This window comes from Carassius auratus, chromosome 32, assembly GCF_003368295.1.
Source record: "Carassius auratus strain Wakin chromosome 32, ASM336829v1, whole genome shotgun sequence".
Lineage (NCBI taxonomy): Eukaryota > Metazoa > Chordata > Actinopteri > Cypriniformes > Cyprinidae > Carassius > Carassius auratus.
The window spans coordinates 21,418,708-21,443,402 of NC_039274.1; the positions used below are offsets into that span (position 1 = coordinate 21,418,708).

The window sequence follows — 24,695 nt, forward strand, 5'->3', positions numbered from 1 at the left end:
GAATTAAAATGAGGTAATGAATAAATTAATAGGTCATAGGAATTTATTGCTATGACTTCATTAATTTCTTGAATGGTGGCATTATTTTTATGACAATTATGAATAATTCAAATTATTATTATTATTATTATTCATAATAATTATTTTAAAATCATTTAATTACAGGAATGAGAATGTCATTGAGTTAATATAAATTAAATATTTTTTTAGCATAATGGTAGGACATAAAAATTAGAAAACAAGTTTTAATATTTTATTCAATTTTTATAATTTATTATTTGTAATTTCTTTGTTGTATTATTATTTTTTGTAATCATAAACAAATTGTGATCAGATAAAATACTGAAAAATCCAATTGCCGATCATTAATCTGAATATTTGGAGGATGTGTCTTTGTTATGTCTTTATCTCTCTTTTTTTTATATACTGTAGCAGCATCTGCCACGGTGCTCATTTTTAACCCACAGCTCTGCTTCAGCACTAGACTGTGTAAAGGTGAGCACGTGTGTCATCCATACAGTGCATCATTTATTATCCAGTTAGATCATCTGAATCTGCAGCGACGAGCACACAAAGGCAAGCAACTGAACATCAGCATGTTTTTTTCTGACTCAGGCTGAGGCTAATTGGTTGGCTTTTCTCCAGAAGCTTCTGTTTGCCTACACACTCAGTTAGCTATGAGGACTAAACTCAGTGTTATGTACAGACATAGATCCATGCATCATGTATTCCTTATAAAATAAAAGACATATAAAACTTTTATGTAAAAAAAAAAAAAGCATAATGCACTTTTTTCATATTTCAGGGATCTCAAAAGCAGAAGACATCATGGCTGGGTATATGTCTATATTTACCATACTGTAATTCCCTGAAACACTAACGTACTGTAGCAGTGTAAAAAAAAAAAAAAAAATAATAATAATAATAATATAGTAATATAGTGGTATAAATGTACATTCCATAATTTTTTTAAATAAAAACCTTTGCTAATTTTACAATGTTAATAACTGTGGAAATGTCATCACAGTTTGTGAAAAAGGACCGTTGGTCACCAACTGAACATTTAGCAGATACTTAATTAAATAATTAATCAATTAAAAACTTTGTGAAAAAGCACGATAATTTTCAGGTTGGAAACTGATTGATAGCAGATAATCTGTGATGTTGTGCATAAAGCTGACAAGTTGACTAAAGGAATAAATCGCCAAATGGAAATTTGATAATCCTTAATTAACAATAAATATATTTTGTCCACATCATGTGCAGGGTTCAATAAGAAATATTAATGATCCTAAAAATAAGCTCTACTTATATATATATATTCAGTGTGTTTTTTATTTCTTTTTCATTTATTTTTTTAAGTGGGCACAGTTTCAGAAGATTTTGTCATCCAATTATTCAGCAGACTCTTGCCAAAACAAAAGTTAAAATAGGAAGTACCCAGTGTCCCACTGGCAGAGGACATGGCTGTATTCCTGAACATGGTCAGTTTGATTCTGTCCCTCTTACAAGCTTCTCTGAATCCCTGCACTGGCCCTCAAGGAGCTCAGTCTAACTTGACATTGTTTATCAAGGGTTGGGCTGAACTTTTCTGTATCTTTGTAACATGTTTTTTTTTTTTAAATAAATATATTTTAAACGCACCTGTTTGCCCCATGGGTGTGTGATAATAAGTGAACTCAGTATGGTGTGATGAACAGTAGGGCGTTTCCAGTTCCAGTGCTTCTTTGATCAACATCTAGCCAGACTTAGTGAGAGCTTCCTCCCTAATATCAGATCTACTACACAAGTGGACTACTTTCTTCTAACTTCTTCACTTTGGGAGCTACTAAAGTCTTCAGACAGCAAATTCAGTTAAAGTTTTAATGAAGACATTTCTGACCGTATACATCATCTCACTGTGGTTGTTTCTTGTAAATGCACCAGTTATCACTGCAGATTTAAAGTCGGTATGAAATTAAATGTGTGATTGACTTTTCACCTCCTTGAACAAAAATTAAAAAAAGAGAGAAGTCACTATAAACAATTAAAGATTTCATATGTAATCATATTTCATTTAATCAAATTTAGGATCAAATGTATTATAAATATTTATCTTAATTTTTTTTTTTTTTTTTTTTTTATTTATACTTCATAAAGAATTACACGTGCTACTCCGCACAGAGGAATAAACATCCTGTACAGTGGTTGATATTTAACCGACATTACCAAACTAACATTGCATGCTGCCAGATCGGTTGCTGTTGTAAGCGATTATCACACAATTAACCTCCTGAACTAATGCTGCTAATAACTGGCCTGCAGTCTGGACACTGAATAGTCCCATCAGGTGAACAAATAACAAACGAAGATGGCTAAGATCTAAAATTTGATTTGGGTAACAAAAAATGCCATAAGGTCAAGCGTAGGTTGTTTAGGACGTGGTAGATAGGTGTGAAGGTCCCTGCTGAGCATTAATAAAAAAACAATGCATGCCGCTGCACCAGCGACTTTAGTCATCTGAGTCAGCATTGATCTCTGCACATAAACTGACAGAATGTGATTACAGGATAGGATAGGTACTTTATTAATTATGACCAACATGCAGCAGTCATCCAAGATTGAATGTAATGTAATTAGTGGCAATCATTACTAATACTATTGCACATACTTAGGATTAGAGTTTTGAACAAACCATTTAACCTGAGTGTTAAACCTTGTGTGTAACTCTGTGAGTTTGGTGCAAAAAGAGGTCCAGATGCATTTGAGACGCACCGCACTCTGATCACTCAACCCAACCTCAACATACAAGATCCAGCGCGACCAACTGTAGATGCATTTTCTGTTTATTTAGGCCGCATTAATGTCAAGTCAAGTCAAGTCACATTTATTTATATAGCGCTTTAAACAAAAACGTTTCAAACAACTGATCAACATTAATTAGGAAAACAGTCTGTCAATAATGCAAAATGATAGTTAAAGGCAGTTCATCATTGAATTCAGTGATCTCATCATCTCATTAGGAGCTTTCGCAACCCATGCATGAATCAGTCATGGATGAAACATGGATGGAGTAAGCGCTCAATTCAAACACTAATCATTACATCTTTCAAACAGAAAATGTAACTGTCCATATCATCACTGAAGTAGACTTAATATATTATACTATAATATATACTCACTGGCCAATTAATTTGATATACCTTGTTATTACCATTTTGGACCCCCTTTTGCCTTCAGAACTGCCTTAATTCTTCATGACATAGATTCAACAAGCTGTTGAAACATTCCTCAAATATTTTGGTCTATACTGACATGATAGCATCACACAGTTACTGCAGATTTGTCGGCTGCACATCCGTGATGTGAATCTCCCGTTCCACAACATCCCAAAGCTGCTCTATTGGATTGAGATCTGGTGACTGTGGAGTCTGAGATGATTTGAGACATGGTGCATTATCCTGCTGGAAGTAGCCATCAGAGGATGGGTACACTATAGTCTTAAAAAGGGATACACATGGTCAGCAACAATACTCAGCTAGGCTGTGGCGTTTAAACAATGCTCAGTTGGTACTAAGAAGCCCAAAGTGTACCAAGAAAACATCCTTCACACCATTACACCAGCACCACCAGCAGCAGCCTGAACCGTTGAGACAAGGCAGGATGGATTAATGCTTTCATGTTTTTTTACACCAAACTCTGACCCTATCATCTGAATGTCGCAGCAGAAATCGAGACTCATCAGACCAGGCAACGTTTTTACAATCTTCTATTGTCCAATCTTGGTGAGCCAGTTCAAAATAGTAGCCTCCGTTTCCTGTTTTTGCTGACAGAAGCGTCACCCGGTGTGATCTTCTGCTCTGTAGCCCATCTATTTCAGTGTTTCAACGTGTTGTGCGTTCAGAGACGGTATTCTACATACATTGGTTGTAACGAGTGGTTATTTAAGTTACTGTTGCCTTTCTATCGTCTCTAACCAGTATGACCATTCTTCTCTGACCTTTGACATCAACAAGGCATGGATATTTTCTCTTTTTCGGATCATTCTCTGTAAACCCTGGAGATGGTTGTACATGAAAATCCCAGTAGATCAGCAGTTTTTGAAATACTCTGACCAGCACATCTGGCACAAACAATCATCCCACGTTCAAAGTCACATAAATCCCCTTTCTTCCCCACTCACTTTGAACTTCAGCAAGTCGTCTTCACCTCATTTTCATCACATCACCACATCAGGACACCCTTGCATTACTTTTTAGGACATATTATGTTGAGGTATGGTTCAATTTAAACAAGAACTATAATGTTATTTACTTTACACTCATACGTGGCTTGACACAAGGAATGTGACAGCTGAAACCCATGTCTTGCATACGTCTGTGTGTAGTGGTTCTTGAAGCACTGACTCCAGCTGCAGTCCACTCTTTGTGAATCCCCCCCACATTTTTGAATGGGTTTTGTTTCACAATCCTCGCCAGGGTGCGTTATCCCTATTGCTTGTACACTTTTTTCACACATCTTTTCCTTCCCTTCACCTCTCTATTAATGTGCTTGGACACAGAGCTCTGTGAACAGCCAGCCACTTTTACAATGACCTTTTGTGTCTTGTCCTCCTTGTGCAAGGTGTCAGTGATCGTCTTTTGGACAACTGTCAAGTCAGCAGTCTTCCCCGTGATTGTGTAGCCTACAGAACTAGACTGAGAGACCATTTAAAGGCTTTGCAGGTGTTTTGAGTTAATTATCTGATTAAAGTGTGGCACCAGGTGTCTCAATATTGAACCTTTTCACAATATTCTAATTTTCTGAGATACTGAATTTGGGATCTTCCTTAGTTGTCAGTTACAAACATCAAATTAAAAGAAATAAACATTTTGAAATATATCAATATGTGCGTAATGAATGAATATAATATACAAGTTTCACTTTTTGAATGGAATTAGTGAAATAAATCAACTTTTTGATGATTATCCAATTACATGACCAGCACCTGTATTTAGAGATTTCTAGGCCCCTAAACCTAAATATTTTGCAATATAAAACAATTTAAAAACAGATAAATATTAGAATTTCCTTCTTTTTTTTTTGTCAATGGCAGATTGACAAAAAGTCAAGTTGTTTTCTTTTTTTCATCCAACATATAATAGGGCAAATACAACTAAATTCACAATTTATAAAACAAAATAAGAAATGCTATTGGCTCTCATGTGTCTCGTGACCTGTTGTCATGCTTAAGTTTGGATATATCTTCTAAATGAGATGAAAGAAACATGTTGCTGTTTCATGTCCACTTTAAAGCTCAAGCTTTTTAAAGTTTTAAAGATTGACCCTAAGTTCTTGTGCATTATATCAGCAAGTATAGATACTTTAGAGCAACTATACTTGTACCCACTACGAAACCAAGGTCTTAAACAAACCAAAGCATCATGTTTGAACTAGTGTGAACTGATTTTGCCTCAGCACACATCAATAGCAGCAGGCTGGGAATGACACACATCTACCAGCCCAATTATTTAATAACCTGCTGCCTTTAGGATCTCACCCCGTTTTAAATCAACAGCCCAAATGAACTACACAGTTAATGCAAACGTAAAATATAATTAAGCCATATTTCTAACATGAGAACTGTGTAATGAAACTAACACTATTTATGCTCATAAGCCATGGCTCAAACTCCTGCTGTAAAATGAAAAAGGTACGCTCCATTTACCAACTAATGATCTTCTATAATCTTCTCTATGTCCTTATTATTATTCTACACTTGGTCCTGCAGACTGATAGTCTTTGTATCCAGGCAGTTTAAGCCATTTTTATTCGAGGGTGTGTTTATAAACACAGACAACCATCGCATTTTCATTATATAGATGCTTTACATCCCATCAAACTGACTGCAAGTCATTTCAAGACCTTGAATATCAGAGAAGGAATCATTATATGTTCTTAGGGGGAAAGACTTACAGAAGGAACATGTATTGTCTCTTAAATGGGCTTTCCAAGTACTTCCTTGGGAAAGGAATGTACCGTTCGGATACACCGTGACCTCTCTAAGAGCACTCAAATAATGTGCTTGATTTCCTTTTGCACTCAATTCCATCGGCCCATTCAAGTACGACACAATGGTCAATTACTGAATACATGTGCACTCTTACCTCCCATAAAGAGATATTTAGACAGCGATGATTAAATGGATATATGACTCAGATAAGAAGCAGCATTGCACGGTGTAATGGACTATCAAACACAGTTAAATATTTTTCCCTCATCGTTTTATGTAACAGGATTGGACAGATGGTGTCCAGATAACAGCAGTCTTACATCACAAGGCACCAGACTACTGCTTTCATCACCAGATAGAAGAGTATAATAAATAATACAAAGTCGTTAAATGTCCAAAGCTGACAATACATGAGCACTGATCAAACTTCATGAAGGGAATCCTTTGGGTATGTTCACAAGACAATATTAAACTACTGCATACTGCCCAGTGTATACTGAAAGGTTTATTGTGGATTTTAAAGGAACTGAGTGCTTTATTTTTTGCACTTGTAATAATAAGAATATTGCTAGTATATTGGCATGTTATTATTTTTTTTGATCACAGTATGCATTTCAAAATTGAGGGGGTTTTTTTGCACTCTTTTTGAAGTAATTTGTATTAGATATTGAAAATATAATTGCATGACTACAATATTTGTTTGTGTAAATTACTATTTTTGGTAGGCAGGGACAGCGTGTGCCATGGTAGTTCATTGCCATACTCCACGCGATGGTCCTCCGCAAACCCGGACTGCAACTCGTGCTGCTGTTTAAGAAGTGCTGTTTGTTTTTTGTTTTCTTGCATATCACAGGTATATTCTCCATCTGTAAATGTTAGACCATCATTATTTCCATTTAGCTGTCAGCATCCTTCTACATGCGATTCTCATCTAAACTCCACAGCCTTAGACAGACTCTAAACTTCTGCATGCGTGCCAAACAGACTGAGCGCAATAATTGCATCATAACTAGAATTTTGAAACTACATGTAGGCCTCTAGTGTATTTTATGATAGCAGATAGCAGTCTGCTAGGTAATTAAAATATAATGCAATTAATCTGTGCTCTTGTGTTCATTTACTTTCAATTTTAGCTTAATGAATTAAACTTCTGCTTGAAAAAGGATTATTTATTGTTTTTAGAATGTAATGTTACAATGTTAGAATATAATGTGATTTCAGCCTCTTTATTGCACATAATGGATAACATAGTCAACCTTTACTAGCCTTTATTTGTTTTCATTTCCTTTAACATAAACATTGTTTCACTGGACAACACTATACAATATATATATATATATATATATATAAAATCAAACGATTAATCGCGATTAATCGAATACAAAAAGTTTTTGTTTGCATAATATATGCCTTCTGTGTATTATATATATATATGCTAAATGCACATACATACAGCCTATATTTTGAAAGTTTTTACATGTATTTACATTTCTATATTTATATTCACATAATTTATAATTATTTAGATATTAATGTTTTTTGTTAATGTTTTTTGGCCATATCGCCCAGCCATACAGTAAAGTACAGCCATATCGTTTTGTTCATCTCACTTCACGCAATTAGTTCAGCTGACGAATTATGCACTACAATTCAACAGTCAAGAAGCCCAGAAAGGATTGAAACACAGCCACCAAAACGAGTCTCTAGCTGCTCCGTGTCGGCAAAGCAGAGGAAAGTGTGAGAAAGCAGGAGAAACTCCTCCCTTCGACGTGCTGCACTGGGACAGATCGACTGCAGTACACACTGTATCGGAGAGGAGAGGAGGAGTTACACCTCAGCACCGAAACCAGCTGGAAACTCAGGTGCCCCGCAGTCAGCCAGAGCCAGTGAACTCATGCCAGCACTGCACGCGGACTACTGCGGGGACCGTTCACTTTACAGGATTTTAACTGACTAAAGAAAGAGTGAAAACAACATTAAGTCATGAGAACGAAGGTGCTTATGATATTATGTTTATAGTGCACATCTTTACCGGTGTGTGTTCGTGAGTCGTCTGTCGCTTCCCCTTTTCCGTCCAGCAGTTTGACTCCGACATTCAGCAGGAGTCAATAGGATTTTTTGTCACACAGTAAACTATTTCACTGGACACTGAAAGGAGGGAATATCAGTCATTCATTGTTCATGTGGTGAGTAGATGTGTCTCTTGTCATGTCAGTACATTTTGTTTTGGTCAAACTTTTCTTCGCCATGTTTCACTCGTCAGTGCGCATGAGGCGGAAATGCACCTGAACCGGAAATGCACCTGAACCAGGTGAACGCGCGCGCAACATTTCGCAACAAAACTAGCACTGCAACTTGAGTGACTGTTTACATTTAGAGCTTTTACATGACCAACCCCTTTAAATAATTCATTTAATAAGTACAGAGTACGTGTAATGTTAAAACGTAGCCTTCGAGTTTGTATAGTCGCTTCACATTAATATATTTCCAGTAGTTAAGCATCACTTGATTGATCTCAATTACTGCTTGGTCCGAATCCGCTTTTATACTCCTCTACAATACTATACAATACTAAAAAAGCTGAATCTCTTAAATGTATCACTACATTTGCTTTATCCTAATGAAATGTAACATATTTACATCAATTAGAAAATTGTCTTACTGATAGCAGTATTTGTGCTTCGTGCCTAACTTATATTGGAATTGTATTTTGACACCGTGTCAGAGATACAGATAAATATATTCACGAGTGGGCATTTAATGGTATTTGAGACAAGAATAATGTGCTACACCTACACCAACTTAAACTGCAAATTATCATCAGTTTTCTTAAATCAGTTTGTTTGTATTTCCTTCTGCTAAAAATATTCAAACATCCTTAAAATAACAAGAAAAGAAGAAAAAAAATCTAAAGATAATAGATTCGTAAAAAGGAGATATCTTGTTTAATTTTCTTAAACGTACAAATACGCAATAAGCACATGCTGATTTAGAAATAAATTAATGATTGACTGATTAATTCAGCATTATGTTTGTATGCAATTATTTTTTTAATATTGTTGCTATGACCTTGGAGAGTAAAAATAACTGAATGGAAATTAATAAATTATCATATCAGGTTTTGAGGATTTTGTTGTAGTTTGGCTGTTTTATATATATATATATAGAGAGAGAGAGAGAGAGAGAGAGATTGCATCTGGGAATGCAAATGTTGTTTGTTTCTTTGCAACAAACATTACAGCTGATTAAATTGGCTCCACACACCTGCCAAAGCACTCTTCTCATTAAAGTTTGCTGCCCGTGCATTTCATTTGAACACAGTGCGATTGCAGAAGTTTGGCACTTATGCACAAGGCTAGTTATGTCAGCTTTTCTTTGGCTCATTTAGTTAGACAAGAAAATTGCAGCACACATTTGCTTTCCCTCTGATCCCTCAGGATATTTATATACCATTAGTATTTATGCTTCAAAAATCTTAATGTGTATAAGTGTGGTGACTTTTTAGTTCAAAGTAAAGAAGTCATAGATATTTGTATTGAAATAAAAAAAGAGTATTGTGCGATTGGGCAACATTCATTTAGTTTCTAGCACTTTGCCTTTTTCATCATGCTTGTATTTGCTCTGCTGGTGCCTACGTTTCTCCCCACACCAGTGAAATCAAGACGACGTGGCAGAACCGCTGCATCTCCCTCTGTGGCCCTTCTCTCATCTGGGATGAGTTCAGTTTCCTAACCGCCCGCAGATCTGTAGAAAACACTGATTTCAGATCAGTTCGCATCTGTTCCCTGCCGAGGTGTTTCCTGATGGAAATGAATGAAATATTTGGGGAGCAGTTTCGTGGAAAGGCCAGTTACGCAGATCGAGTTTGTGGAAACTAGGATGGGTTTGAATACAGTATGTCCTGTAACTAGCGCAGTGCAATGCGCTCATAGGTTTTGCATAGGCGTGTGCATGAACGTTCATGTGACTGCGGGCGTGTTTCAGCCTGAAAAATAGGACTGTTTGTGTGAGCTTAACAATGATGTCACATTTATGAATCATACATGAAAGGACAACATTGCCAAATTAACATTACATTTGAGGCTGTGGATTTTTCTTTTTTTTTTCTTTTGACAAATACAGTACAACTTTTACCTTAAAGGAAAACCTTCATAGAATAGTTCAAAACTGAAAATTTGCTGTAAACATATGCACCCTCAGGCCATTTAAGATGTAGATTTGTTTCTTCATTGCAACGGATTTGGAGTAATTCAGCATTGCGTTACTTTGCCCCCAATAGATCCTCTTCAGTGAATGGGTGCCGTCAGAATGATGTCCAAAAAGCTGATAAAAACATTAAAATAATCCACACTACTCCAGTCCATCAGTGAACATTGTGAGAAGTGAAAACCTGCGAGTTTGTAAGAAACAAATTTATCATTAAGATGTTTTTAACTTCAAACTGCTGCTTTCAGCTAAAATATGTGTCTATAGTGATGCTTCATCCAATGAAAAGTCAATATTCTGTCTCCTCACATCAAAATCTACCGTGTACTGTATATTTCTCGCCCAATTCAAATGAGATGACTTTTTCACTTTAGAAAGAAATGGTATGGATCCCGGAATCAACTTGCTTGAAGTAAAAAACGTCTTAATGATCGATTTGTTTCTTACAAACATGCAGCTTTTCATTTAATAAGATGTTAACTGATGGACTGGAGAGGTGTGGATTATTGTGATGTTTTTATCAGCTGTTTGGACTCTCGTTCTGACGGCACCCATTCACCGCAGAACAAGCCATTCTTTAATATGAGTTTATTTTCTCTGCTAACTTTCTTCATGCTTGTCAAGATGCTACTCCAAAAGTAACTGACAGGTGCATGTGGGTAAATCTTTCCAAAGCGGTAGAAGTTTTTGCTGATCTCTCTAAATCCAAATAGTCCTCTTCTCAGCACAGCAGCCGGCTGCTTCATTTGTTATTGTTTGCAAGGAATCCTCCTCTGAATATCTGGAAGTGTCTGACTAAGCACCGCACTAATAATGCATGAAGCCACTGAAGCTGAATGAATATTTTAAACCATTTTTCAGTTCGAAAATGAAAGGAAAGCGAGTTGGTTGCCTCTTTGTGAATTTGACATTCATTGGCAAGCCGTAAAAGGAAGCGAGGAAATGTTTCGGAAGTCGAGTACGTTTCAGAGAGGATATTGTACTTCAGTCACTGAAAAATGTTGATGTCTCGATAAATCTGTTTCTGTTTGTTCAGGAGTTGTTTTGTCACTTAAGTATTAATGTATTGTGTGTTTAATGGCCGTGACCTGCCCGGTGTCTCTGAACTCAAAGTGCTGAGCGCGTGCTGGAACGCAATGCATGACCAACAGGAAGCCCACACAGGAAACGGCCGCTGCATTGTTGCTCAAAGCCAAAACAGCCTTCTCCGTTCCTTCGGGAATTCTGCCGCTCCCTTCAATGTTGTTTCAGGGTTTCAGGAGCGTGTCATGTTTCGCGTTTCGCCTCGGCAGTGCAGCCCATGAGGGCAAAACTCTCTTTTTGTGTGTAATTCTTGTAGGTTTGCTGTCAGAAAAGGATGTTATTCTTCACCGAGCGATGATGTGGTTTTTTAGCACTTGTTGCTGTGGCGTGTGGCCGTCTGTAATTCTCATTTGGTCATTTTCACTGTGTCTTTCCTAAATGCTTCTGACATCTGGTTGCTAAATAAGACTCCTGGCTTTTTTTAGGTCTGGATCGTCATTTATAGATGTCAAAATCTTTGTTTGTTTCATTGCATAACTATCCATCTGCTGTCTCTGCAGCTGTTTCTCATACAAATAATATTCAGAATCCGCCCTCAGATATTTTTATCATACATTGCAACATTATGATACATGTTTCAATCAAACGCATCATTACATTGCTGTTTGGGAGTGTGCAGATCAGATTACTGTTGTTGTGTGTTAGTTTGCATAATCTGTCAGTGTACAGTAATTCAGACGTTTTGTCACTGCTGAAAAGACAAGAATGTGGGGTTGCATACAGTAGCTTCTGTTTCACAACGCTCTACTTTTATTTGTCATACATGTGCTCTTTTCTTAAGGAAAGGAGTTCATCCGTAAATATTTTGTTGCCTTGAATAAGAATGGTATGTAACCAGAATGTGATGCAATTTGACCACATTTCTTTTTCGAGTCAAATCATGATGAGTTATGTTGCATGGACATTTTGAGTAGGAGATGAAAAATGAGTCAATAAATAAAGATGAGCTCATTAAACTTTTGAACTTTGTAGATGGTTGTGTGGCAGAAATCAGTTTTCGTATTTTTACAGTAGCTTTAATATTTTATCAATGTATATTTTCTGTTACATATGTGATTAAATGATCTTTTGAGTGATTTATACCTGCAGGCACTTCATTACTCTGTGATTCTCCTCTCAGTCGATCTGCGGAGGGATCGTTATATTAGCCCAGGAAAGATATTAAACAGTTTGAGATTAGTTATTCCATCATAGCCCTTTGAGCTCCATATTTGGAGAAAGTATAATCTAGGAGCAGCAGTGATCATGGTAGGTAATTAATATGCAGGTAATATAAAACTAATATATAAGGAGAATGAGCCATTTATTATTTGTACTTCAAGTCTTTAATATTCAATTACCAGTAAATCAGTTTAATGTGAGTTAGATGAAGTTGTGTTAGTGTGGGAGATACAAATAAAAGTGGGCGAACTGTCCCATTGCGTGTTTTATTTTTAGGATTTTGCACAAAAATGTCTCAGATTCAGTGAATCATTGTAAATTAGGAAGCTGATCAGAGGCATGAAGAGAACACAGGAAATGATGTCATGTGCCGTTAATTTCAGCTCTTTGTAGAAAGGCTGGGGGATATCCTCACTTACATTAGGTAAGGAATGAAAGAGCCACATGGCATGAGTGTCATCATTGCTGTCAGTGAAAGTCTCCTTTTGTAGCTGTGAAGTTCTGGCACCTAGAAATGGCTAAACATTCAGTCCTATGCTCATATTCCACTTGCATATACTTTTAAAATGAGTTCTTATTATAGAAAAACTATTCTTTAAAGGAATATACATAAGTGCCAACTGAATGTAATGTTTTCAGACTAGGGCTGTCAATTTTGAATATTCATCGAATTAAATCCTAAATCCACCTTTGAATGCAAAAAAAAAAAAAAATTCAAATAAAAAATATAATTTTAGTTCTGCTTCAGCTGTCAGGCAGCCTTATCAGTGGTGTACGAAATGCGACGACGATGTAAGTGCCATTGCATTTTAATGCTTTTGTCAGTCTATCCAGTTGAACTGTTATTCACTCAATATATTGCGAAAAACGAGAGCATCAGTACGGAGAAGATGTTGTTTACGTCAAAACTTAACAAAGCCATTCACACAGAATGCATATTTATCACATTTTCTAGAGGGATATGCATATTGCACTCACGTCTCGCACAAGAGAGCAGCACGTTTAGAAAATTAATGTAAGTTCAACTTTTAAAAAACATCTCAACTTTTTGGCATTTTTCCACATCCCACTGATGTTTTTAAATGAAGAAAGTAACCTACTCTTTGTGTTAAACTATACATACATGCATAGTGCTGTTTTTATTATTATTATTATTGTTAAAGGAACTTCGTTAATTATATATGGTTTATAAACATTATTTTGAACATTAAGCTTTTTTTTCCAAGATAGTCATGTTATTTTATTACGCTTTGAAGAAACGTGCATAATATTTTGCCTGATGCACCCTCTTGTGGCCTCAGGAGAGAAGCTAGCTGAAATTATGCCTTTTAAATTCGAATTTGGATAATCTATTTAAGTAGAAAATTCGAATTGAGTTTTTCAGTCATTTTGACCCCCATTTCAGATGCTTAAATGCATGTTAATAGCAATTAAATGACAATGTGAAATTTAAGTTAGTTGAACTGTGTTTTTTGACCACAGAAAAAACGTTACTTGTGTGCATTGAGACAAATCAAAGGCATTGATATATTTCACGTTTGTACGTTTCTTTCAGTTAAAACAGCTCAGGTTTATACTTTATTCTGGAACTAACTTGTCTGTGAAACCGGAGGTATATGTAATGGTGAAGCAATTTTAATAATTTAAAATGTAAGCACATTTAACACCCTTGAGTGTAAGTGATAAAAACGTACTTTTTTTTTATTATAGTAAACACAACAAAATAAGAGTAAATTTACGGTAAATTTCCAAAATGTACTAAAAACGAAAATGTTTTTCCCTTTGTGTTTTTGAAAAAATATATATATTTGAGACTGAACACGTAATACACGCCATGCTTTTCACAAGTTTGTATTTTATTTACTTTTTTACATGGAGACAAAAAGAGTATAACATTCAAAATTGGTCACTTTGAAACCCATTTTTCAAGAGTGTACATTTTCATTAGATTAGATTAGATTAGATTCAACTTTATTGTCATTATGCAGAGTACAAGTACAGAGCTAATGAAATGCAGTTAGCATCTAACCAGAAGTGCAAGAATATAGTGTTTTATATACATAAAAGTGCAGAGTAAGTAAAGCTATGATATACAGAATGTACAGTGGAGTTGCTATATACAGTATTGAGCAGAGTATATACAGATTATAAATATGAATGCAATGTAGATATTGTATGTACATTATGAACAGAGCAATGAAGGATTATATATACATTATGAATAGCAGGAACGTGAGAACAGTGGTAATAAATACAGTTGAATGAGTGTGCAAAGTATTGTTGAACAATCTATTATATGCAAAATAACAGTAGTGCAATGATTTTTTGTAGAAATAGTCTACTGTGCTTGTACAGTAACCACTTAGACAGTTTATAGTGAAATGGATTTAACCATGTGCAGTCTGTGCAAAATATGAGTAGTGCAATACATGTATGTAAAGTACTGTGACCAGTGCAGTAAAAGAGCAGGTGCAGGTTAGATTGGTGGTGCGGCATTCAGAAGTGTCACAGCCTCAGGAAAGAAGCTCTTCCTGAGCCTACTAGTTCGAGAGCGTAGGCTTCTGTAACGCCTGCCGGATGGAAGGAGGGTGAAAAGTCCATGGTTAGGGTGAGAGGCATCCTTGATGATGTTTCTTGCCCTGCCCAGACAGCGCCTGTGATAAATGTTCTCGATGGATGTTAACTGGGTGCCGGTGATCCGTTGAGCAGTTTTCACCACCCGCTGGAGTGCTTTGCGGTCAGATGCGGAGCAATTGCTGTACCACACTGAGATGCAGTTTGTAAGTATGCTCTCAATGGTACAGCGGTAGAATTCAGCAAGGATCCTGGGACTGAGGTGAACTTTTTTAAGGCTCCGTAAGAAATAAAGGCGCTGCTGAGCCTTTTTGACCAGGGTGGAGGTGTTTAGGGACCAGGTGAGGTCATCTGAGATGTTGATGCCAAGGAACTTGAAACTTGACACACGCTCCACTACAGCTCCGTTGATGTAGATGGGTGTGTGTGCATGATTCCTAGTCCGCCTGAAGTCCACAATGATCTCCTTTGTCTTCTGGGTGTTTAGTTCCAGGTTGTTGGTGGCACACCACACAGCCAGGTGCTGCACCTCATCCCTGTAGGCTGACTCGTCGTCATCCTTGATCAGACCTACCACCGTGGTGTCATCTGCAAATTTGACTATGGTGTTGGAGCCATAAACAGGAACGCAGTCATGGGTGAATAGGGAGTACAGGAGAGGGCTCAGTACGCAGCCTTGTGGCACTCCAGTGTTCAGGGTGATGATGGAGGAGGAGAGGTTATCTAACTTAACAGACTGAGGTCTGTTAGTCAGAAAATCTAGAATCCAGTTGCAGATGGGTGTGCTGATTCCAAGATGGCTGAGCTTGGAGATCAGCTTGGAGGGGATTACTGTATTAAATGCAGAACTGAAATCTATGAACAGCAATCTCACATGTGTGTTCTGACTGTCCAGGTGGGTGAGGGCAGAGTGAAGTGCCGTTGAGATGGCGTCCTCAGTTGACCTATTGTTGCGATAGGCAAATTGGAATGGGTCTAATGTAGCAGGGAGACAGGCTTTTAAGTGGGATGCGACCAGTTTCTCAAAGCACTTGGCAATGATGGGGGTGAGTGCAACAGGACGGAAGTCGTTAGGGACCGATGCAGTGGAGTGCTTCGGTACCGGCACGATGGTGGAGGTTTTGAAGCAAGTGGGGACAGTTGCTTGGGCCAGGGACAGATTGAAAATGTCCGTGAAGACCTCAGCCAGCTGCTCTGCACAGGCTTTAAGCACACGACCAGGTATTCCATCAGGGCCAGCTGCTTTCCGTCCATTCACTTTACGCAAAGTGGAGTAAACATCTGATGTGGAGAGTGTGAGAGGCAGTTCACTGGGTTGATGCTCAGTTTTGAGTGAGATCTCCTTATTATTTTTATCAAAACGAGCATAAAAGTGATTGAGCTCGTCTGGGAGGGAGGCAGAGCTGGAGGGGGGCACAGAGTTAGGTAGTTTGTAATCTGTGATAGATTGTATGCCTTGCCACATACGCCGGGGGTCTGAAGAATTGAAGTGTTCTTCAATCCTCTGTTTATGTTTGAGTTTGGCCTGGCAGATACCCTTCCTCAGGTTGGCTCTGGCTGAGCTGTAAGCCTCCTGGTCACCAGACTTGAAGGCTGCATCTCTTGCTCTGAGCAGAAGGCGAACCTCTCTGTTCATCCAGGGCTTCTGATTAGGGAAAATTTTTATTTTTTTGTGTGTGGTCACTCTACTCACACATGTGTTGATGTGCTCCAGAACAGAGTTGGTGTAATTGTCAATGTTGATCCGGGAGTTTGTGGTGGCCTGGGCAGCAAACTCACTCCAGTCTGTGTGCTGGAACTGATGTTGAAGAGTGGAGTCTGCACCTTCCAGCCAGATTTTAACAGTCCTTATTGTAGGTTTCACACTTTTGATAACCGGGGTATACTTGGGGAGCAGGAACAAAGAGAGGTGGTCAGACTGACCCAGATGGGGGAGGGGTGTGACTTTGTAGGCATCAGTCACATTAGTATAAACATGGTCCAGTGTTTTATGTCCCCTTGTAGTGCAGGAGACATTTTGGTGAAATTTGGGGAGAACAGATCTTAAAGTGCAGTGATTGAAGTCCCCAGCAACAATAAAGGCACCATCCGGGTGCAGGGTTTGTAGTTTGCTAATAGCAGCACAAAGTTCTTTCATAGCCACGTTAGCATTAGCGTCCGGAGGTACATAAACTGCAGCTGCAACAATGCAAGTAAACTCACGTGGTAGATAGAATGGCCTGCACTTGATAATCAGGAACTCCAGATCAGCAGAGCAGTGGGTATCAACAATGACAGAGTCTTTACACCATGATTTGTTAACATAAATGCAAACTCCACCACCTTTGTTTTTACCAGAGGTTGCTGCTACTCTGTCAGCCCTGAAGAAAGAGCGTCCATCCAAATGCACCACGCTGCTTGGGACATTGTTGCAGAGCCATGTTTCAGTGAAAAACATAACATTACAGTCCATAAGCCATTTTTGTGTAAGGGTCCAGATCTTTAGTTCGTCCATCTTGTTCATCAGAGACCGTACATTGGCAAGGAAGATGCTGGGCAGAGCTGGTCGATGTGGGTTTAGCCTTAGCTTAGCACGCAGCCCACCACGCTTTCCCCGTCTTTGTTTACGGTCTCGACGCCGACGCCGAGAACTTCCGGTCGGTACGAGTGATCCGCTTGTCCGCGGTGATCTCAGTAGCTCCGGCGGGAGTTCGCTGAAGTCAAAAGGATGATCTAAAACTATGTTGGAACACTGTTTGTTGATGTCCAAAAGTGACTGTTTAGTATAGATGTAGTTCGCATAACTGAATCGCGCGAACACGAATGAAATAACCAGGTAGATTAACACTAATTTCCGAAATCTGGTAAGACGCTGAGCCTCGCGATGTGGTCGCGCCGCCATCTTGATCACTTTTAACGTGCTTTGATACAGCACTCTGTGAACAGCACTTCATGCCCCCGAAACCCTGTTCTCATGTAAAGGAACCAAAAACTCAAAACTAATTTTTTCTTTTTTAATTGAAAACAGTGTAGTGTAACCACCCTGTAATTATTTCCAGCACAAAACCATTATATTTTTCTTTTTTTTAATGTGCTTTATAGTGAAAATTATAAGCATTTAACACATACAGAATGTCGTGAAAAAGTTCATTTTGTGTCAGTAATTCAACTCAAATTGCGAAATTCGGGTATTAAATAAATTCAGTGCACATAGACTGAAGTAATTTAAGCTTTTGGTTCTTTTAATTTTGATGATTTGGCTCGCATTTAACAAAAACCCACCAATTCACTACCTCAACTAATTAGAATATGATGAAATGCCAATCAGTTAATCAACTCAAAACACCTGGAAAGGTTTCCTGAGCCTTCAAAATGGTCTCTAAGTTTGGTTCACTGGGCTACACAATCAGGAGGAAGACTGCTGATCTGACATATGTCCAGAAGACAATCATTGACACCCTTCACAAGGAGGGTAAGACACAAACATTCATTGCCAAAGAAGCTGGCTGTTCACAGAGTGCTGTATCAAAGCACGTTAACAGAAAGTTGAGTGGAAGGAAAAAGATGCACAACCAACCGAGAGAACTGCAGCTTTATGAGGATTGTCAAACAAAATCAATTCAAGAATTTGAGTGAACTTCACAAGGAATGGACTGAGGCTGGGGTCAAGGCATCAAGAGCCACCAAATACAAACGTGTCGAGGAATTTGGATAGAGTTGTCGTATTCCTCTTGTTAAGCCACTCCTGAGGCGTCTTACCTGGGCTAAGGAGAAGAAGAACTGGACTGTTGCCAAGTGGTCCAAAGTCCTCTTTTCAGATGAGAGCAAGTTTTGTATTTCATTTGAAACCAAGATCCTAGAATCTGGAGGTAAGGTGGAGAAGCTCATAGCCCAAGTTGCTTGAAGTCCAGTGTTAAGTTTACACAGTCTGTGATGATTTGGGGTGCAATGTCATCTCCTGGTGTTGGTTCATTGTGTTTTTTGGAAACCAAAGTCACTGCACCTGTTTACCAAGACATTTTGGAGCACTTCATGCTTCCTTCTGCTGACCAGCTTTCTGAAGATGCTGATTTCATTTTCCAGCAGGATTTGGCACATCCCCACACTGCCAAAAGCACCAAAAGTTGGTTAAATGACCATGGTGTTGATGAGCTTGACTGGCCAGCAAACTCACCAGATCTGAACCCCAGAGAGAATCTATGGGCTATTGTCAAGAGGAAAATGAGAAACAAGAGACCAAACAAAGCAGATGAGCTGAAGGCCACTGTCAAAGAAACCTGGGCTTCCAGACCACCCCAGCAGTGCCACAAACTGATCACCTCCATGCCACGCCAAATTGAGACAGTAATTAAGCAAATAAGCAAAAGGAGCCCATACCAAGTATTGAGTACATGTACAGTAAATGAACACACTTTCCAGAAGGCCAACAATTCACTGGATTTTTTTATTGTTTTCTTGGTCTTATGAAGTATTCTAATTTGTTGAGATAATGATTTGGTGGGTTTTTGTTAAATGTGAGCCTGTGTGCATTGAATTTATTCACAATATTTTATTTAACAATTTGAGTTGAATTACTGAAATGAATATTTTCATTACATTCTAATTCATTGAGAAGCACCTGTAGTCATGAAAGTATGCTCTAAGTATGCTTGAGCGTACTTGATTTTATTACTATAATCATCTTCAAGGACAGTTTTTTTTTTATATACTTTTAACATTTAAGTGCCCATTCAATACAGTTACGTGCACTTATTTTACATATTTGTTCCATCTGCTATATCAAAAATGATAAGACTGGCTTTTTTACACAACTGTCCTCAATAAAGCAATACATTTGGAGGTTTTGCACAAAAGGAGTGGGATGAGGTATGTATAAAAGTAGAATGCTTTGGGGTTAGCAGTTTGTTAAAGTCCACAACCTGATAGTAATAGTGAGGCTTGGCATATACCACTGATCAAGTGATCATCAGCTAGATCTGATCTTGCACAAATGTAGCTCACTCTTTATGATGCATTGGTAATGTACAGTAGGCAGTGTGTGTGCTGTATCTTTCCAATGGCAGGTATTTTCTCATTCACTCTTTTTTTTCTGTGCTACTTCACCCCTCGCTCTTGCTGGCCAAGTTTGTGTCATGCTGGGATGAATGACCATGACCGGTGGCTCATGAGCTCAGGAGAAAAAACGTCACCCATAATGTCAGCATTTTCCGCTCTCCAGCTACATCATCACCTGATTGTGAGAGCCATGGTTTGCTCTGCGGCATGCTGCGTTCTGTCACCACGTGTGATGATAAGACCGCAGATGACTGCGGAGGTAAATGTGGGGCTGATGTTTCGGTCTTCTCTAGAGCTGAGAAGTGGGTGAAATCTGAGAGGTCCAAGCAGAAGAAGAGATGACAGTGTGTGGATGTGAGGAATCAAATCAACTTTTTGTTGAGAGTTAAAAACAGACCTCTAACAAACAGTTACTGTAACATTATCCAGAGGCTTTTTTAATACTTCCTCTGGATTTTCTGTTGAAAACCTAAAAGCTGAAGTAATGTGAGAAGGTGATATTAGGGAGGTTTTTAGTTCCCACACTCTAGAAAACAGGACACAATGTATTGTGTTAATATGAAGGAATTTTCCTTAGTGTTTTTATACTGGAGTTTGGTCCATACTTTGAATTACACATTGCATTGTGTGTTAGGGTGAAAATAAATGTCTGTAATATTTTATTTAAATTATATATATATATATATATATATATATATATATATATATATATATATATATATATATATATATATATATAATTTTTTTTTATTTTTTATTTTTTATCCAATTCATGCTTTATTAACTTTACATTTTTTTAAGTATTTAAAAATGTTCTTGTATATCCACCTTTTAAACGTTATAGTTCTATTTCATGGATGCTTCTCATGAAAAAAATATCAAATTGAACTCTAAAATAAAAAGAGAGAGAGAAAAAAATTAACTGATTGACAATTTTCATATTTTTCACTTTTCAATATTTGAGATATTTACATGATATTTACATTTTCCTATCAAATTACCATTACCATAATGTGAAAAGCGTCTTTCTTACTGTAATACAATATTGAAAATCATTTTGTCTGACCTTTTTTCGATCTAAATAAAAAAAATTATAAATTAAAAATTCATAGTCACTAAATGCTTGGAAATATTAGTTAAGTTTAAATTGTGAATCCAAACCAAAAGCACCTGAACATTATGTTTCACCAAACTAGTTGTGATTGGCCCAAACTGGAACATGTGTGAGATGTGTTCATAGAAGTGTGTCTCCGAGGCCGAACACGGAGCCTAATCCTGAAGACAAGAGCTCTTTAGCAACACTGCGGCTTAAGTGATCATGCTATTGCTATTGCAGACTGTGAGTACATTAATGAGAAAGGCACCCCGTAACCTCAATGTAGGGGTTTTTGCCTTGTTTACATGCTGTTTTTTTGTTAAATGTAACCAGAAATACTGTTAATAGATCAGTGGTCAAACTCTGTTGGTCACCTCAAACAGCTACTGAATTATTTAATTACCAGTGTGAATGAAATGCAGTTCAACAATATTTTTCATTGCTGTCAGTGTACAGACATGCTTTGATAGTGCTCGGTCTGTACAAAAAAATAACCAACATCATTTTTATTTCATGCTTTCTCAAGTTTGAAGACATACTCATGTGTTGATGCATTTCTAATGCTAGGAAACCTCCAGTTGCATGAATGACATTCCAAGTGAGTAACACACGAATACGTAGCTTCTCTTCACTCTTAACACTTTGGTGCTTTTTGTCATTTGTGAACAAAACATTGTATTTTTGGATATAAGTTTTTATTTTTATTAGTTAATAGTTTTTTTAATGTCATCAGAATGGTACAAAACTTGTTTTGGCACTTGCTATGTGAACATGCTAATGGCATAGTTCAAAAATGTTAAATGGTACTGGAACAATTATGGAAATTATCATTGGAAATGAATGGGAAACCAATTTTATCTAGTGGAAGAGTTTGGTACTGCGCCTAAACAAAATCTTACCGAAAGCTCATTTTTTGAGATAGCAACTTCAAATTTAAAAACACAGCTTGTTTAGACTTATGGCTTTGATTTTCTCACAGATCTAGAGTAAAACATGTTTTGGAAAATATAAATTTCATATGAGATTTAAAATGATAGTTTTGTGCATTTTTTATAATAATAAACTTCAAAAAAAATTGAAAACTTCACTTTAACTTTTTTCAGCAGTACTCTGCCTGCTAATGTGTCTCTTTTAAAAAAAGGCCAAATTGAAGTCTGTGGTCCATAGCATTTAGATTTACGATTGGAAATGTCATGTCTTTGCTAAAAAAGGTGGTTTACAGGTAATAAATGGATCATAAATATAATTTAGTACCATAAAATCCCCTAAAAATATTTAAACCTTTCCATTGCACAAAATGTTATTTATGGAGGAAAAAGGTTTTTTAGATTGCTGCAAAAATCCCTTTTGGAACCTTTATTTTTAAAGTGTGTTGAGAATACTATAATTGATATGCTGAAACTGAACTTAGAACCAAAAGTAGCAAACAGTCTCCCACATGTTCTTATTTTTAGCTTTTTATTTTCACTAAATCAAGCAGTTCCTCCCTTGATCTTCTCCAGACCTCCAGGCCATAATCTACAAGCCAACAACCAATCTAGTGTGGAACCTTTTTGGAAACTTAATGTCCTGTTCTGTTTTTAATATTGGTATCAGATGAATACATGAATACATCAGCATGATCTCATAGAAAATCTTGTAAAGGTTCTTCATCTGAAAGGAATTTTAAAATGACAATGGGAGCAATGCTTGTGAGTGATATACTGTAGGCCTACTAGAAATGAAAAACCAGTTAAAAGTTGTGAGATTTGAGTATTGCAGCTGTAACAATTAGGATACATGATGGAGAATGGACTTTGCATTCAGTCACTAAGCAAAACAAAGTGGTCAACAACCAAAAATGTAAACCAAAACTTGTAAACCAAAACTTGTCCAATGCTTCAGTTAGGGTGGATAGCATATTTTAAGATCCATGGGTGTGTTTCAAAATGCTCCCTAGTTTAGTAATAAGTACTCTGCCCAAGGGAGTCAGCCATTTGTAGTGATGGCGTATTGTCAAAATCATTCCTCCATGCACTGAAAAATATGCTACCTGGAACTTCCCAGAATACCCATGGATTTTGATCTGTCTGCTGAGATGAATGGGAATGCTAACAAATGCTAGCTTTATCCAGGTATTATAGACATCATTATTAAATATTAAGTTATTGGTCAATAAACAAGAAGGATACTGTTTATACGACAGTGTCTTTGTTGAAAGGCCATTGATATTTAGTGATATTCAGCAATATTATTGATTCGGCTGCACTGACACTATTGGAGAAAACTTGAACTGTCTTTTGTAGAGTTGCCTTTGTCCGTGTTTCAGAGTTGATCAATTATGAAACCACTTCAGTTAATGAACTGAATTGAATTAACATTGAACTAAATAAAGCTAAACAATGACACTTGTCTTCTGTAGAGCTTTTTCTGGTTAAATCCATTGTTTTGTAATTGATGAACTGTAATTGAACTAAACTGAATCAACATTGATGTAAAATGAATTGAATTATGGTACAAGTATTGTCTTCTATTATACTGCTTTATAGCTGAATATAATCATAATTGATTACCTTTGCAGCATTGACACTTATTGAACTGAATTGAATCAACATTGAACTAAACTGAGCTAAACGATGATGCTTGTCTTCTGTGGAGCAGCTTTAAAGCTAAATTGAAGTTGTTTCATAATTGATTAATTTTGCAATATTTACATTCATTTTTTCTTGTTTATTACTGTACATATGCTACAGTATGTATAGTGCATTATGTTTGACAATGACTTGACTTAAGTTAACAGATATGCTTTAATGCAGCGTCACTGTGTTGATATTGACTCATTATAACAGTTAAGGTATCAAGGCCATTGCTAGCGGCCAAATTTTGTTAGATTTTCAAGAGGAAGCAACAAAGTAGCTGCATTTACATATTTTGTCTGTTATTCCTTCTCTGTGCACTTGCCAAAACCTTGTCATGCTGTCAGTCTGTTCCTGTTGGGCAACATTAGCTTGCTTGCATAGAAACAAGTTGGTGCAAAGCCATAAAAAGGTTAAACAATAACATTATTCAGTGCAGCAATACCAGTTGGATGAGCTGACCTACTGACTTTTGCACAGTTTTGAATGTTTAGCCACTCCTCTCATTAGTGATTTGTAAGGAGGTCTTTATAATGATATGGAGTTTTGTGTTGTTGTCGTCAGTGTCTCAATTTGAAGAAATCAATATACGTGATAAACCAGGCTCACATTTAATGTGTAGATGTATTTTTGTAATCAGTCATTCAAGCAGACATGTTAAAATGCTCGTTAAATAATTCATGCATTGCTTTGCTTCTGTGCACAGAGTGAGTCCTACTCATCCTAAGGCTGATGTCCTTCAAGAGCAGCGTCTGAAACATGGATGACCCTTTAAAGGTTGACTGATTCCAGCTGACACCTTCATAACTATGCTGCGAGTCTTGCAAGGCCTGATGGCCACAGTAGCCACCAACAACCCACCCAAATCCTCAATCTAATTCAGGGAATGATCAAACCATCCTTTCTACGACACACATCAAGAGACCTCTTACATACAGGTTAGTAACAAAAATGA

At 37.2% G+C, this 24,695-nt stretch overlaps 1 protein-coding gene across 1 annotated transcript in view; it reads left to right on the plus strand.

Annotated features, from left to right (window-relative positions):
* The first annotated feature begins 7,798 nt into the window (after positions 1-7,798).
* Positions 7,799-24,695, plus strand: part of LOC113051824 (inactive ubiquitin carboxyl-terminal hydrolase 53-like) — a 52,179-nt gene continuing 35,282 nt past the window's right edge. Inside the window, exons 1-2 of the mRNA XM_026215949.1 lie at positions 7,799-8,157; positions 24,447-24,678. The gene's annotated coding sequence lies outside the window, so the exon portion shown is untranslated. The remainder of the gene's footprint in view (positions 8,158-24,446; positions 24,679-24,695) is intronic.